This window comes from Tympanuchus pallidicinctus, unplaced genomic scaffold, assembly GCF_026119805.1.
Source record: "Tympanuchus pallidicinctus isolate F22 unplaced genomic scaffold, pur_lepc_1.0 scaffold11, whole genome shotgun sequence".
In the NCBI taxonomy this organism is placed as follows: Eukaryota; Metazoa; Chordata; class Aves; order Galliformes; family Phasianidae; genus Tympanuchus; species Tympanuchus pallidicinctus.
In genome coordinates this window covers 2,334,919-2,349,002 of record NW_026294627.1, presented here as the reverse complement: position 1 = coordinate 2,349,002, position 14,084 = coordinate 2,334,919, and the positions used below count along the sequence as shown (strand labels likewise).

Here is a 14,084-nt window from a genome sequence, read left to right as displayed (position 1 = left end):
CAGACCTGCCGTGTCATGGCCACAAGCTCATCTTTTTGTTCCGTAAATTCACTTTGCCATCTCAGAGGTCAATGATTGGTTCAATACATGGAAAGAAGATACCTGAATGGAAGGTGTTGGGAAAGTGGAAGGTTTTATTCTGCTGTCTGAGATTGTTCTTAAAGGGGAAGGAAGGTGTCTCCAGTTCAGACCTGTTTTTTTAATAAGTCCAGAGCTGTCTAAGAGTGAATTAACTGACTTTTCGTTTCCCAAGAGCAACTAGCACATGAATGCATCTATTCATACAAATTTTGCAATTGCACAAACATAAATCTAGAGTGAGTCATTCAAAGCTAGTCAAGATATGCAGCCTTACTGGAGAATAAAGATATATTACAAAGTTGTCTAAAACAGCAGATTTCGTCAGTAAAGTCTCCTTCACAATGAGATAATGCCTTGACTATGACTGCGTATCGGCCTTCCAAGTTTTATTTGATCTCAAATATTATTTGATATGATAAAGTATTTCATAGGAATTTAATAGCTTTTCCCACTCATACAGCTATTCTAAATAGGGTCTTATTTGTATCTATCACCTTGGTAGCCAAGTTTCTATATCAAATCCTGAACATTTCATTATTATTAAAAATATAAAAGTCACCTACTTCATCTGTTCTGTACGGTGTGGTGAGCAAAATTGGATGTGAAGTCACAGTGCAGTAATAGAGTAATTATTGTCTGGAGTTTCTTGTAATATACTTACAGCCTGTTGTACAGAAGATGTATTGTATTACAGTTGTTTGTGGCCATTCTGTCATATACAGTGGATCAAGAAGTATTCTCTCCTATCCCGTGGATTAAAATAAAAGCATGCTCTAGATATTTAGAGAGGAAAATATGCCTATGGAAAAGAGTAATTTGATCCTCTGGGCAATTTATACTCTTCTTGACACGATATGCACCTTCCTAATGCAAATCTTCTTCCTCCTTCATAAGATGTCTTTGTAATTTCTGGAAGCAAAAGGGTCCTCATTCTACTTCATTAAAATGAATGAACGAATATCTCACTTGGAGATGACTGCTTATGGTGTATGCAACATGTAATACGATGCCAAAGACTTGAAGAACAGGGGTCCCCCATGAAAGATATCTCCTGAAATGCTTTGCATGTTTTTTCTTTCTTTTTTTCTTTTTTTTTTCTTTCATCCTTTCTTTCTTTTCATTTATTTTTTCCTTCTTCCTCTTTCTTTTCCTTCTTTCTTTCTTTTCTTTCTTCATTCTTTTCCTTTCTTTTCATTTCTTTCTCTCTCTGAAGACATATTTACGGAGTTGAAATATAAATAATACAGAGAGAAAGAAAATAATAAGGTTAAGGAAGACAGAACAGAGAATACACTTATAGGACCTCCCATCTAACTGCCTATAAATAATTGCCTTGTACATATTACCCGTAACAAAGCATGGTCTCTGGCAGCGTTAAAAACCTGGATGTCAGCTGCAGAGCTCAGCTGCTGTTTGTAAATGGTCTTAACTGTGCTCTTGATTTTTCTGTGCTGACTGTATATAGTTTTGTTTTATTGGCACTGTACTGTAAGCATATTCTTCACTATGCAAATATAAGAGCTGAGAAGCATATGGGCCGAATCCTGCAACACTCACTCAGGCAAATGTCCAATTCACTTGATGGGAACTTTTCCTGAGTAAGCAGTAGTAGCAGACTCTCATCTCCATCTTATGCCTTTGCTGATTTCTCAGGTATGATAACAGGCAGTGATACTTTGCAAACAAGGAAAGGATAAGACCTAGTACTGCAGGCAAATGCTCAGTTCTGTCCTTCCTAAACCCTGAGATCCAGTGAAATGCTACAAAAGACACAGACAAGATAGGAGGAGCTCCTCCAATCTTTAGCATCCTGCTAGACATCAGCCAATAAATTGAAAGAATAATTAAATGTTAACATTGTTCCTACCCTGGCGACCAGCTCATGGTGCTGGTGGTGGAGAGAAGTCAACACAGGCTGACTTAAGCTGAAGGTATCCCATGGAGAGAGGAGGAAGAAAAGGGAAATTTGCCCAAAGTATTTGTTAAGAATCCTGTGATTTCTGCCCCCACTCCACTCAAAGACTTTTGGCAAACCTCACATCCTGAAGTGAGAACTTCAGGATTCAGCATCTAGCTTTGGTTCAGCCCTGACATCCATCACACAGCAGTGAGCTCTACACCTTCAGCTGTGCCAAGAGGTCGGCCCCATATCCTGGGCTCTGTATGGATCCACAGTATGGTGACAAGAAGCATGATGTGTACTTCATTTCTGAGTCACACATACAGAACACACACATAGGCTCTATTCCTTAATTAACTCCAGTTTTGTCTACGCTGCCTATAATAGCCAGATATCATAGAATCATTAAAGTGGGAAAAGACCTCTAAGATCATCTAGTCCAACCACCATTGCACCCAATGACCATGTCCCTCAGTGCCTGCAGGGTTGGTGACTCCGCCACTTTCCTGAGTTATTCCTGAGGTATTTTCAATGCCTCACCACTCTGAGAATTTTTTTTTTTTCCTTAAAATACACATTCCTATATATTGGAGAAGCTGGATCTCTTTAATCTAGCTACCACAAGTACCAGAGCACTATGATGCCATAGCACAGACCACAGCTCAAACAGAACAAGGTCCCAAGTTCCATACTGGGGCTGATAAAGCTTGCTAAAGATTGGGCTGTGTCTTTTCAGGGCTAATGCTATTCGTAATAGCCAGACTAATGTTAGCAGAGGTCCCCACACCTTCCTTTGTCCTGCAGCCATGTCCTTTCAGCAGTGCCTGATTGGAAACTTAAGCTGCAGCTTTTACGTGCCTCATCCTCATGCACCTTTCAAACAAAATGACTAATTCAAAGAGAGGCTTAAAGGTCAAACCCTCCAGACCTGGTTTTGCAAATCCTTTTGTACATGGCTTTTTCCCCTGTCTAAAAAAAGCCTATTCTCATCAGGAAATGTTGGTAAAAAGGGTTTAATTACAGAAATCATTTTGCTCCCTATGGAGAAAGCATGAAGAATGGCATATTTCCACATTTGAATTGCACTTTCATCAAGAAAAGAGTGATTTCCCCTTAAGAATGTTCTGGAGGAGTAGAAAAGAGCGTTGAACCCTAGGGTGTGTATTATTTTATAGTCTCTGAAAGGCAAATGGTTTCACTTCCATTGATTAAAACATGTGAGTTCTCCGATCTGCATTACTTTCTTGGAAATGAAAAAATATATATATTAAATAAATCTCTAGCAGAGGTTGCAACCTGGTGTGGCATCTCTTTGCAAAGTACTTATCCAACCAACCAAAGAAAAGACACTTCTGCTAAGCTTCTTCAACAAGAAACCTTTGACCAGAGCAGATGTTGCTACTTTTTACTTGATTAATGGGGAATTTATGACAGCTGTTTTCATAGGTTTGTGGGAGTAAATGGAATCACAACCCAACATCAGGACTATTAAATACTAATTTGAATGACAGCTCCAGGACTTGCTCTCCTTGTCTCCTCAAGCACAAGGTCTAACAGGCTCATGCATGAGTCTTTTCAATCACCTTCTCGTTCCACAGATGTACCTTCTTTATAAACACTGCATAAGCACTATCTGGAAGAGAGTTTGACTTAATAGTTTCTGTTCACAAAGACTATTTCAACTGTGACAATCTACCATAGTGCAGGACGCAGGCACAATATGGCAAGCTAGTGAACACTGACATTTCAAAATTAACATCTTCATGAAATATGCCACAAATTGGTATGCAGCACACTTCTGCAACCACGGTAATTTGCTATGTACTGAAGCAGGGGATTTTCCTAAGCAAAGTCTTTTTTTTTTCTTTTTTTTTTTTCATTAAATTACTACTGCTTTATTTTATGTTATTATTCCAAGAGCATTATTGTCTAATTCAGTTAACAGGGAAAGGCCAATTACACAAACAGTGCTGATGCTGATCTGTTAACCAGGATACAAACAATATGCTACTGCACTCCTGGGTTTACTAGTTTCTTTTAATAATGTTGGAGTGAACAGGCAGATCAAATGGAAGTATTTCAAAACTGCAGGAAAGTACTGCAAACAAGGCAGAGCACTAAGAACAAGAGAAAGCAAAAGTTATATGCAATTGGAAGTGAAGATGTTCCATTTCCTTTCTAAAATCAAATGAAAACTGTTCATGTGACTGATTTAGTATTGAACAAGAGAGGGAAAATTGCCTCTTGGCATTTAAATTGAAATGTTTCTTGTTCAGAAATTTTGGAAGCTTGCATACTGTATGATTTTTGAAAGGCTTATACAATTACCATTGAATTTGTATGCAGTCTATTCCTAACAATATATATATTTTTCAATTAAACTTTGCCCTTCCAGGGACCTAAATTACCTTTTTCTAGAGTCCAAATTCCTGATGTGGAATACATTCCACAGGCATTAAGAGCAATGTAGACGTATTTCTTTTTTAATGTGCATGGCTGAAAAGACAGTGAACAGCAGCAGCTATTTTGCAAAGCAGACCTTTAGATCGAGAACTCCGCTGTTTAAGTTAATGTTCTGATTTCCCTCTACCCTGATTTCTGAGATTGGACTAAAATACCATCTCCCCTTCATGCCTTCCTCAAAGGCTGGAAATTTTAGGACGAGAAATAAAACCAGAACAGAGCTAACTTATACCTGGCTGATTTAAACATATGACACGAAGAGGATAGTCCCCACGTACCTAAAAGCACTGCATAAAATACTGCAATCCATTATGTTCTGCACTCTTCTTACAATGCAGCTTTAGGGTTTAATCTAGTATCACTCCAATTTAAGCCATGCAGAGATTGGTGCTGCAAAGTTTTGCAGGAGTAAATTTTAAGGAGGGACTTGAAACAGAAAAGTGTGACTTTTAGGTGAATGAGAAAATAATGGACTGAGTGTAAAAAGCAACAGATGAATCTGGATAAGGGTAAGTTATGAAGGACTTGCCCAAGGTCAGGAAATGAAACAATAGCAGGGCCTAACATTTAAAAATAACACCCACCTTTCTCCTTTTAAACCACACTGAATAAGAGCATTAAAAGGATGTAATACCCCATCATTACAGTCTAAATTAAAAAAAAAAAAAAAAAAAAAACCAACAGCACAAACAAATATTTAAAAGGTAGAAGCTGGCAGCATTGATCTTCCTCTCAATGAGGACATAACTTTAAATTATGCAATTGAAATCTTGCAGTCCTTCTTCCTGAGAATTTGGCTTAAATTATTAAACAAAACAATTATGCATTATTATTAATAAGAATAACAATAACCTACTGACACCACTGTGTATGATGTTTCCTGACCCCAAAAGCAAGGCACTGTATAATTTGTCTAACTAGGAATAGGAAGGAACAGACAGGAGTTTTTTCCTCCTCATTACACGTGCTGAAGCTAGAACCCACCTGACCCTGGAAAGATAGAGGGAGGGTCACCAGAACCAGGGCACAGCAGCACTCCTTCAAGTGGATCTGCATCCCACCCCTGTCCTTAACCTCATCTCTATCCCACTCCCATGCTGAAGCCTATCACATCCCTGTGCCTACCCCATGCATACACTCAACCTATTCACAAGCCCAACTCAGACCCATCCCATGCCCAAGTGCATTCCCATCCTCTGCTTTCTCTGTTACCTTCAAATGCCCATGTTCACACTCACGTCCACACCCATCTCATCTCACCACCATGTCCATACCCATGTCCATTCTTATGCCCACGTCTTCACCCTTCCTGTGTCTTTGTCCGTTCTTTTGCCATGCCATTCCCATCTCACACTCTTGTTCATGCTCATCCCCTCCATATATACTGCACCTATCATCATCTCATTCCCATGCCAATTCCATTTCCAGCTGTGTTCAGTGAGTAAACCCCCACTCATCCTCCCCCCATCCTCATGACATTTATCCTTCCCTTATTCATCTTAGGCCAATGCTATGCCTATGCCATATCCATTCTTTTCCTATGCCCATGTAATCTCCCTACCCATGTGTATTCCCATCTCATGCTCATGCCCAGATCTATGCATCCTTACCATGTGATTGCCCACTTTTGCAACCTTCCCATACTCGTATTCATAACCGTGTTCATATCTATCTCATGCTCATCCCCTCCCTATGCCCATGTTACACTCATGCCTGTCTCTGCCACGACCATTCCTTTCCTACATCCATGTCCACACCAATGTTTATTTCCTCCCATTGTCCATGCCATATTCATGTGGACCCACTTTCATTCCCACATCCTGCCTGTGCCTATGCCAACATCTGTCTCCTCCCCATCCCCATGCTCATTTCAACATCCATCTACTCCCTATGTCCATTTCTTTTATGACCATTTCCATTTCATCCTCCTGCCAACTCCCATTTCCATCATCTCTCCATGCCCACACCAATGCTGCACCCATTTCCATTTCCCATTCATGTTTATTCTCATATTGATCACCTCCCCATTCCCATCCTACATCCACTCCTCCCTATGTCCATGTCCATCTTCTCCTCAAGCCCATACCTATTGTCTCTCCATGCCCATGCCTATTCCCATGCCAATTTCCAGTTCATACTCATGTCAATGTTTATCAGCTTCTCATGCCCACATCTATGTTCACGCCCATTTCATGTTCATGCTTATTCCCATGTCTATCACCTTCCCATGCCCACATCCAACTCCTCTGCATGCCCATGGCTATGCCCATGCCAATTTCCCTTTTATATGCATGCCCATGTCCACCACCTCCCCACGCCCATACCTATATCCATCTTTTCCCCATGCCCACATCACAACCCCTACCCACCTCACACCCATCGCCACCCCATAGCCATGCCCAGTCCACCTCAACGCCATGCCCATGCTCAATCCACTCCGACACCATGCCCGTACCCAAACTATCCCCACCCCATAGCCATACCCATTCCATCCCCTCCTCATGCCCATGCCCAAGCCATCCCCACAGCCATGCCCAATCCATCCTCACCCCGTGCCCATGCCCCAGCCATCCCCACCCCATAGCCATGCCCAAGCCATCTCCACGCCACCGTCGTGCCCACGCCGCACCGAGCCGCCCGCGGTGCGCAGCAGCCGGCCGCATGTGTGCCTGTCATTCCCAGCCCGGGAGCGCCGGCTCCTGCCTCCCATTCATGTAACCTGTGTGTGTCTCTCTTTCTCTCTGTGTGTAACAGAGAGAGGGAGAGAGAGAGCGAGGCAAGGAGAGGAGGAGGAGGAGGGGGGAAGCTTTAAATAAAGCCTTTGGATTGCAGCTGCTTATTTTGGGCAGTCCTACCAGGGACGATTCCTGCCAAGAAAGAAGCTGGACCGGTCTTTTTTATTTTGATTTTGATTTTTGGGGGTGGCAGTGGTGTGTTGCGCTCCGGTGCCTGCCTGTAGTTGCCCACTTTGGGATCGCTGGACACATAAGTGGCATTTCGCTGGGGGAAGCCTGCAGACATGGTAAGCTTTTGCGTTTTGCTCCGAAAAGTGCGTTTCTGTGATCGCCTCCCTCCAGTTTTCCCTTCCCCCTTCCCTCTCCCCACTGAGCAGGCAGGCACAGGGCTTAGGGCTGGGGAGAATCTCCCTGAATCCCTGCCTTTCTCTCCCCACCATCCCTCCCTGTACTCGGCTTGCTTTCCTCCCCTCGCATCTCAGCCCCTGCTGCTCCCTCCGCACAGTTTGCAGCAATCCAGCAGCAGCCCGGAGATGTTGGCAGAGGCTCTTGGTGGGGATTAGACACCCTCAGTGTGACCGTATCTTGCTTCGGGGTGTGTTTGGGGTGGGTTCTCTCAGCCGAACCCCAAAGCCTTTCCCTCTGCACCCCAAGCAGTGCGGCTGTGCTGGGGGAGGCAGCAGTGCAGATGGAGAGGAACTGGAGCAAGGATGCAGCTTTCAGATCAATTGGTGTTATTTATGTAATAGTAAAAGGATGGGGGGGGGGGGGGAGGGGAGAGAGAAAGAGAAAAAGAGGGAAAAAATGAAAATAAAAAGGAAGTCCTTCAGTATTTCTCAGCTGCACAAAGCTGCTTTTGCTTTAACTGAACCCTTGCCCTGTCCCCATGTCCTGCGGCAGGGTACTGTGTTGTGGGAGTGTGTGTGTGTTTACATTTGGATCTGGGCTGGAGTAGAGGATGGGGAAGGGGTCTCCCATTTTCCAGGGGGGTGACTTTGCCTTCAAGACAAATTACGAGGGAATGTGCTTGGCTGCAACTTGGCTGACAATTCTGTGTCTCAGGCGTTAAATGTGAAAGCTCTGCTTCTGTCCATGCCCTGCTAGTATTGGGGTTCCCCAAACAGTGTGGTGGTGGGAAAAAAAAAGATGCTAGAGTGATTGGGAGAGGTGCAGTGGTTCAGACTCGTGCTGATATTCGTATCAATTTGCATTCTGATACACACATTTTGGCTGCAGAACAGAGTAATATCAAAAAGCATTTATTTCCTCTTTTCTTATTATTAAATTATTTTTTTAATTTTAAAAAATGCTCTACAATATCTGGATTATTTTACAATTATTTTACAAGTTAGAGCGTGCCAAGCCTTTAAAAAAATAATTTAAAAATTGAAAAGCACTTTGTAGGAGGCAGTATGTATTCACTCTGCCTCACTATGACCACGTTTAGAAATTTGCAGCAGTTATAACCATGTAAGCACATAATTTGGAAAAATATATATATATACATATTTATGCCACCGTCTTCCTGTCTTATGGGACTCTCAGTCTTTGAAATATGATTTTCAGGCAGCCAAAACACAGCTTGCTCAATACTTACTGCCCACATAGACAAGACCTATCTGCACCTTGAATGCATTTACTCATGGTCCTTCCAGGAAAGTTCAATTCGTCATAATTAAAAGGAAAAAAAAAAAGAAAAAAAAAAGAAAAAAAAACCATTAAATTCATAAATAACCTCCTCCACCTTCATTCTTAACTTTCTGCAGAGAAGTTTCATCTGGAATTTTTAGCTTTTAATTTTTGTTTTCAGCCTAATGTCCCATGTTAGGGGACGGGCAGAAAATGAGGAAATGAGAGCAACGCTTTCAAGCTGGAAGTTGTCTGTGTGCTTTGCTGGGGGAACTTCTCCAGAGTGGCAGGTTGGTGGTGTGGGGTCTCTGCTTGAGAGCACCGAATTCAGGCAGAGGACCTCAGCAGACCCTGAACTCTCCCAACTCCATTTCTTTTGGACTCGCTGACCCTAATAAAATTGTTTGCTCGTAGGGCAGCCCCTCCCCTCCATTCCCAACGTGTGCTCCATGTGTGCCTGCAATAGCCAAGATTCACCATTTACCATGCCATCGTGCACTTGTGCCAGCAGGGTCTGGGAGGGAGAAGCCCAGGGCAGGGATCGGCCATCGGAGCCCACACGTATCCCTCCTGCCTTGCTGGGGGAGGCTGAGCCACTGCCTTGTATTTAATTTATTTCATTGGTTTCTTCCGAGCCAGGAACCTCCCACTTGGTGTCTCAGCCTGTAGCACTTTCATGGGCTTGGGTGGAAAAAACAGGGAGCAGAGCTGTATATTTGTGTGTGTGTGGCAGGGTTCTTGAGCCATAAAGGTAGGAAGAGGCATTTCTCTCTCTGTTGCACTGTTTTGCAGCGAGGTGAGGCTTCAGAGCAAGCACTGCCTGCCGTATGAGACTGTAGGAATTTGTTGTGGCCATGGTGAGCTGCCCTTCCCTCTTTGATCCCCAGCTTCGGTGCTGTTGATCACTCCTGTGCTGTGGGTCCTTTCATGGCCAAGAGGATTCCCTGTTGCTAAAATCCCATATAAATGTGTCCCCTGGGACAGCATGTGAACTGGAAGAATATGGTCAGCTTTAGGACAAGGAGGGCAGCATGAGCTTCACGTGAAGATGCTACCTGGGTTGTGTATCCCGTAGATATCAGCACAGGATCTCCTCATGTGGGCTCTGCACCCACAGCTGTGGCAGGGGAAGGAGAGGAAGGACCTCTGCACACAAGCTGCTTCAGTTTCCCCCTTTTTCCCACTAAAAAAAAAAACAAATAGGGAGTTACTGCCACTGAACTAAGAGGGAGTTCTGTTTCTGCAGCGAGTTCTGCCTCCGTGTCTTACCCTCTCTTCCCCTACATATGTGTGTGTATGGTTACACCTCCATAGAGGGGTAACTTGAGATTTATCTATCCTTTATAGGTGGGGCCTGAGGGCAGATTTTTATGTTGGGGTGGAGAAAGAGGATTTGTGTGTGTGTGTGTGTGTGTGTGTGTGTGTGTCTGTGTGTGTGTGTGTGTGTGTGTGTGTGAAAAGAGGTTCTCAGGCTGTATTTTGGCAGGGAAAAGGGATGAGTGAGGCATGCAAGCAAACTTCATAGTTTCCTTGTTTTATTAGCGAGAGGACTTGGATTAGAAAGGCTTTTCTAGGAAAAAAAAAAGTGCTTTTTCTGGTTTTAAAGGATGGGAAAGCAGGGAAGAAATAATCATGGCAAGAAAAGAGTGAAACTGATCATCTGGTTTTGGTTGGGAATGGAGGGGAGATCATCCTTTGATGATTTATTGTGCTACATGGATAGAAAAAGGGATTCATCACTGGTTTCAGTGGGTCTGGGGAAGGAGAGATACATGCAGAGAAAAATAGGGTTTGGAAGCCCTCCTCTCTTAATTTTTTACTTCACTCATTTAAATTCAATACTTTCTTTTTGTTTTGCTGAGCAGATAGTAGGCTGGCAAGAGAAAATGTTCTCTTTCATTTTATAAAGTGAGCAAGGTATTTTTTTGCTTTTGCTTTTGTTTGATTTGATTGGCTTCCCAGGGTGCATAATAACTAAAATGTGATTTCATTCCCTCTACAACAAGTAAAATATTCCAATTAAGAGTGCGCTCTGATTATTTTTCACCTGCTTGTTGGCCGTTTCTCCTCTCAGGAGTAAAAAGAGCTCTTGTGCTTTAAAACAGCTGAGATGCTTAAGAACACGACCCTTTTCCTTGGGAAAGTCATCTCTGGTTCTGTTCAAGTTACCGCTTCACTGCTTCATTTTCTGACAGAATCACCTCCTTGCGAGAAGGAGATCTATGGTCTTACATAACTTGATGTTTCCAGATCAAAAGTTACAAATATTGCAGTAATAGCATGATGAGGGGGATTTGGCAGGATGGATGTCGCACGACAAAAGTGATTTCACATTAAGATTTCAAATCAAGGCTGTTTTAAAAAAAATTGCTGTGGAAGAAGATTTTAGAAAATGAATAAACAAAAAAAACTTGCTTATTTGATATATCCTTTAACAGCGCTCTCACTTTTCATCTTATCTCCATAGGCACTTGAAACTCTGCTTTCTCTTTTTAAAGGCAAACCACTTAAAAATGCGTAATTGTCATATCAAAAAGCAAAGCAGCTTGAAACTCTCAGATTCGATTCAAAGAGATGAAACTCTGTAAATCAATGTCAATTTGCATGTGAAGTCTGGCTGTTACCTGCCCTGCTACCGGATCCATCAGCATAGTGTATTTTAACTAAAAGTTGAAGTGTTCTCTTTCTGCTTTGAACTGTCACATTGGCGTTGCTGGGCACTTTGAGGCAGCATCATGTACTGCTAGGCAGTGACTTTGTGTGTTCATGGGTCCTTGGCCAGCATGGTTGAGAGAAAATCATAAAATATTTATTTTTTATTTAATATACAGTTACATGATTTCTCTTTGCTATTAGATTAAAAAGGAAAACTTATATATTTCTTTTTTTTTTTTTTTTCCCCTCTAACTAATCACCATAAGTTGAGGAGTGATGCTGTGGTGTGGCTATGGGACATACATGTGTTACTATTATCTACAGAGGGTCAGGTTGGGAAGGAAAAGGCTGTGCCCTAGAGGGCGGTGGGCATGGAACAGTGTGCCCAGGGCAGTGGGCACAAGCCTGAGCTGCTGGAGCTCAAGGAGTGTTTGGACACTGCTTTCAGGTATATGGTTTGATTTTTGGATGGTGCTGTGTGGAGCCAGGAATTGGAGTCTGTGATCCTTGTGGGTTCCTTCCAACTCACAACATTCTGTGATTCCATGATTCTGTTCTATGATTACTACACTGTGCTGATATTCACAATATTTTCCTCATAATATATATATATATAGATCTATTTTGCTGGCTTCCTGGAGAATCTTTAAAGGTGGAGGTGAAATCTGAGTAGGAGAGTATGCTCGTTTGTCTCTGTGGAGTGATAAACATTTCCTAAAGAAAGTTTACATTTTTGGGGAAGTTTGAGTCCTACACACAAATGCCTTTATGTCAAATTGCTGTAAACAAAGCTATTTATTCTGTACGATTCAAACTTCATCATATATATTGCCCTGCTATCTGTTAAGTATCAACAGAGATGATTTCTTTTGATGTAAAGATTCTCGTTAAAGCACCAGACATGGAAATCTATGTTTTCCCAGTGTATTTCCAACCAAAAGGAGGAAAATGCTGCATGAAAAGGAACACGGCTGGCAGTTTGGTTTCCTATTCCTATTCCTATTCCGAGTAAGATTTGTTTTCTAGGATGTGCCACATCTGTGCTTTTCTTAAAGGAGAGAGACAAAAAAGGGGAAAAAAGTAAGGAGCTGCTGGCCCATTTAGGCAAAGGAGCTTTTATCAGGCCATTTAAACGGAGATGATTCAGTTAGATCTCACTGATGCCGCCTCAGGTTTCAGTAAAGTCATATTTGCTACAGTCAAGGAAAACCACAGAAGCTCATAGTTCTGCTTCGCTGCTGCAAGTACCTCCATGGTACTGGTGGCATGTGTGCTACTCAGCCAGGAAGAGCAAACATGGATGCAGGAGATGTTTCGTTGCCTTTTTTTGTAGTTTTTTTTTGGTAGATTTTTCAGTGCAGCTTTCTTAAGCCTGAGTAGAAGTTGTACTGTTTGCCTGTGTTCGTACACAGAGTCTTCAAAATATTCTGGAGGTTGCTTAGTGAAACAGACAGTAGTTAGAAAATGTCAGGATCAAATCCTTAAAATCTGGAATCTAGGGCTGTGTGTTGTGTTTTAGAATGTTGGGTCATAAAATCAGGCTTGGCCTTCAGCATCATACTGTATGGAGGGAGGGAGATGCCAGGATTTAATTCCTAGGAAGAAATGTCTTCAGTTTCAACCTACCCACATGAAAGCAAAGTCCCAGAGGCCGCACAGTCATAAAACATATCTTCCCTTGGGTCGGCTGGACTTACATGGCCCAATTCCAAATTTGATAATGGAAAAGTTTCAGTATTTTGCCAATTAATTACTTTTGAACCGCTTCTATTTCTTTGGGTGCTGAAAACCTCCATCTTCAACTTTCTCATGTAATGAAGAATTAGGAAGGGAGAGTGGTGAGTCAAAAAGTCTTCAGAAGTAGCTCCCAGAAGTGGTTAGAAAAAGATAGTGGGCCACGAGAGTTCCTGAAATGTCCTTCCTGCTTGCTGATAGACAAAGCATTGGTTGGTTGGGCTTGGTACAGCATAGATCCCGACAGCCAGCCTGGAACAAACAATGCTGCTATTTCTAGAAGATTGCCCTTTGAGCGGACGGGTTTAAGGTGTGATCAGCATTTTGGCACTGGCACAGATTCCTGTGCTAGAAAGCAAAGAGCAATCTCAAGAGCAGATCTCAGGATTTGCTCATGTAGACAGAGGCTACTTATGGTGGTAAAGCAAAATCCACGCAGACTTTTATTGCTATTGTGGGCAACTGGCATGTAAGCAGGTCAGGCTCTGAGCTATCAAAATGAGTATCCAGAGGTTGCAACACGCTTTGCTTCAACACAGTTGCGAAATTTTAGGTTGAAATTACTTACTCAGTGTTGCTCGTGGTCTCAGGACATCATTTGTCTGTCTTAATCTGAAACATATTCACCCTCATTCCTCCATCCTCTGCTGAGTCACTACAAACCTTCCAGCTCTGCACCGACTGAGACAGGGATCATAAACCTCATCTTCTTCCTGTTCTCACGGCTGCATTTCTAGGCTGGTTTGGATAAAACACGGTCCTGTGAATAATGACTGCATCATGCTGAAAGCAGAGTACTTCATTAAAGCAACTTTCAGCATGGTTTGTTTTTTTTTTTACATGGTGGGTGTCCAGCATGGCCTTTTAAATCTCGTTATTGATCTGTT

At 42.5% G+C, this 14,084-nt stretch overlaps 1 protein-coding gene across 6 annotated transcripts in view; it reads left to right on the top strand.

The window, feature by feature from the left end:
• The window catches only part of TENM4 (teneurin transmembrane protein 4), an 810,928-nt gene that overhangs the window by 211,619 nt on the left and 585,225 nt on the right, over positions 1–14,084 (top strand). For 4 of the 6 annotated variants that reach the window (XM_052669320.1, XM_052669314.1, XM_052669295.1 and 1 more), the window contains exon 1: positions 7,221–7,466. The exons of 1 other annotated variant lie outside the window; for it this stretch is intronic. The gene's annotated coding sequence lies outside the window, so the exon portion shown is untranslated. Of the gene's footprint in view, positions 1–7,219; positions 7,467–14,084 lie in introns of those variants that run through there. One more of the 6 variants, XM_052669305.1, reaches the window with a different exon arrangement.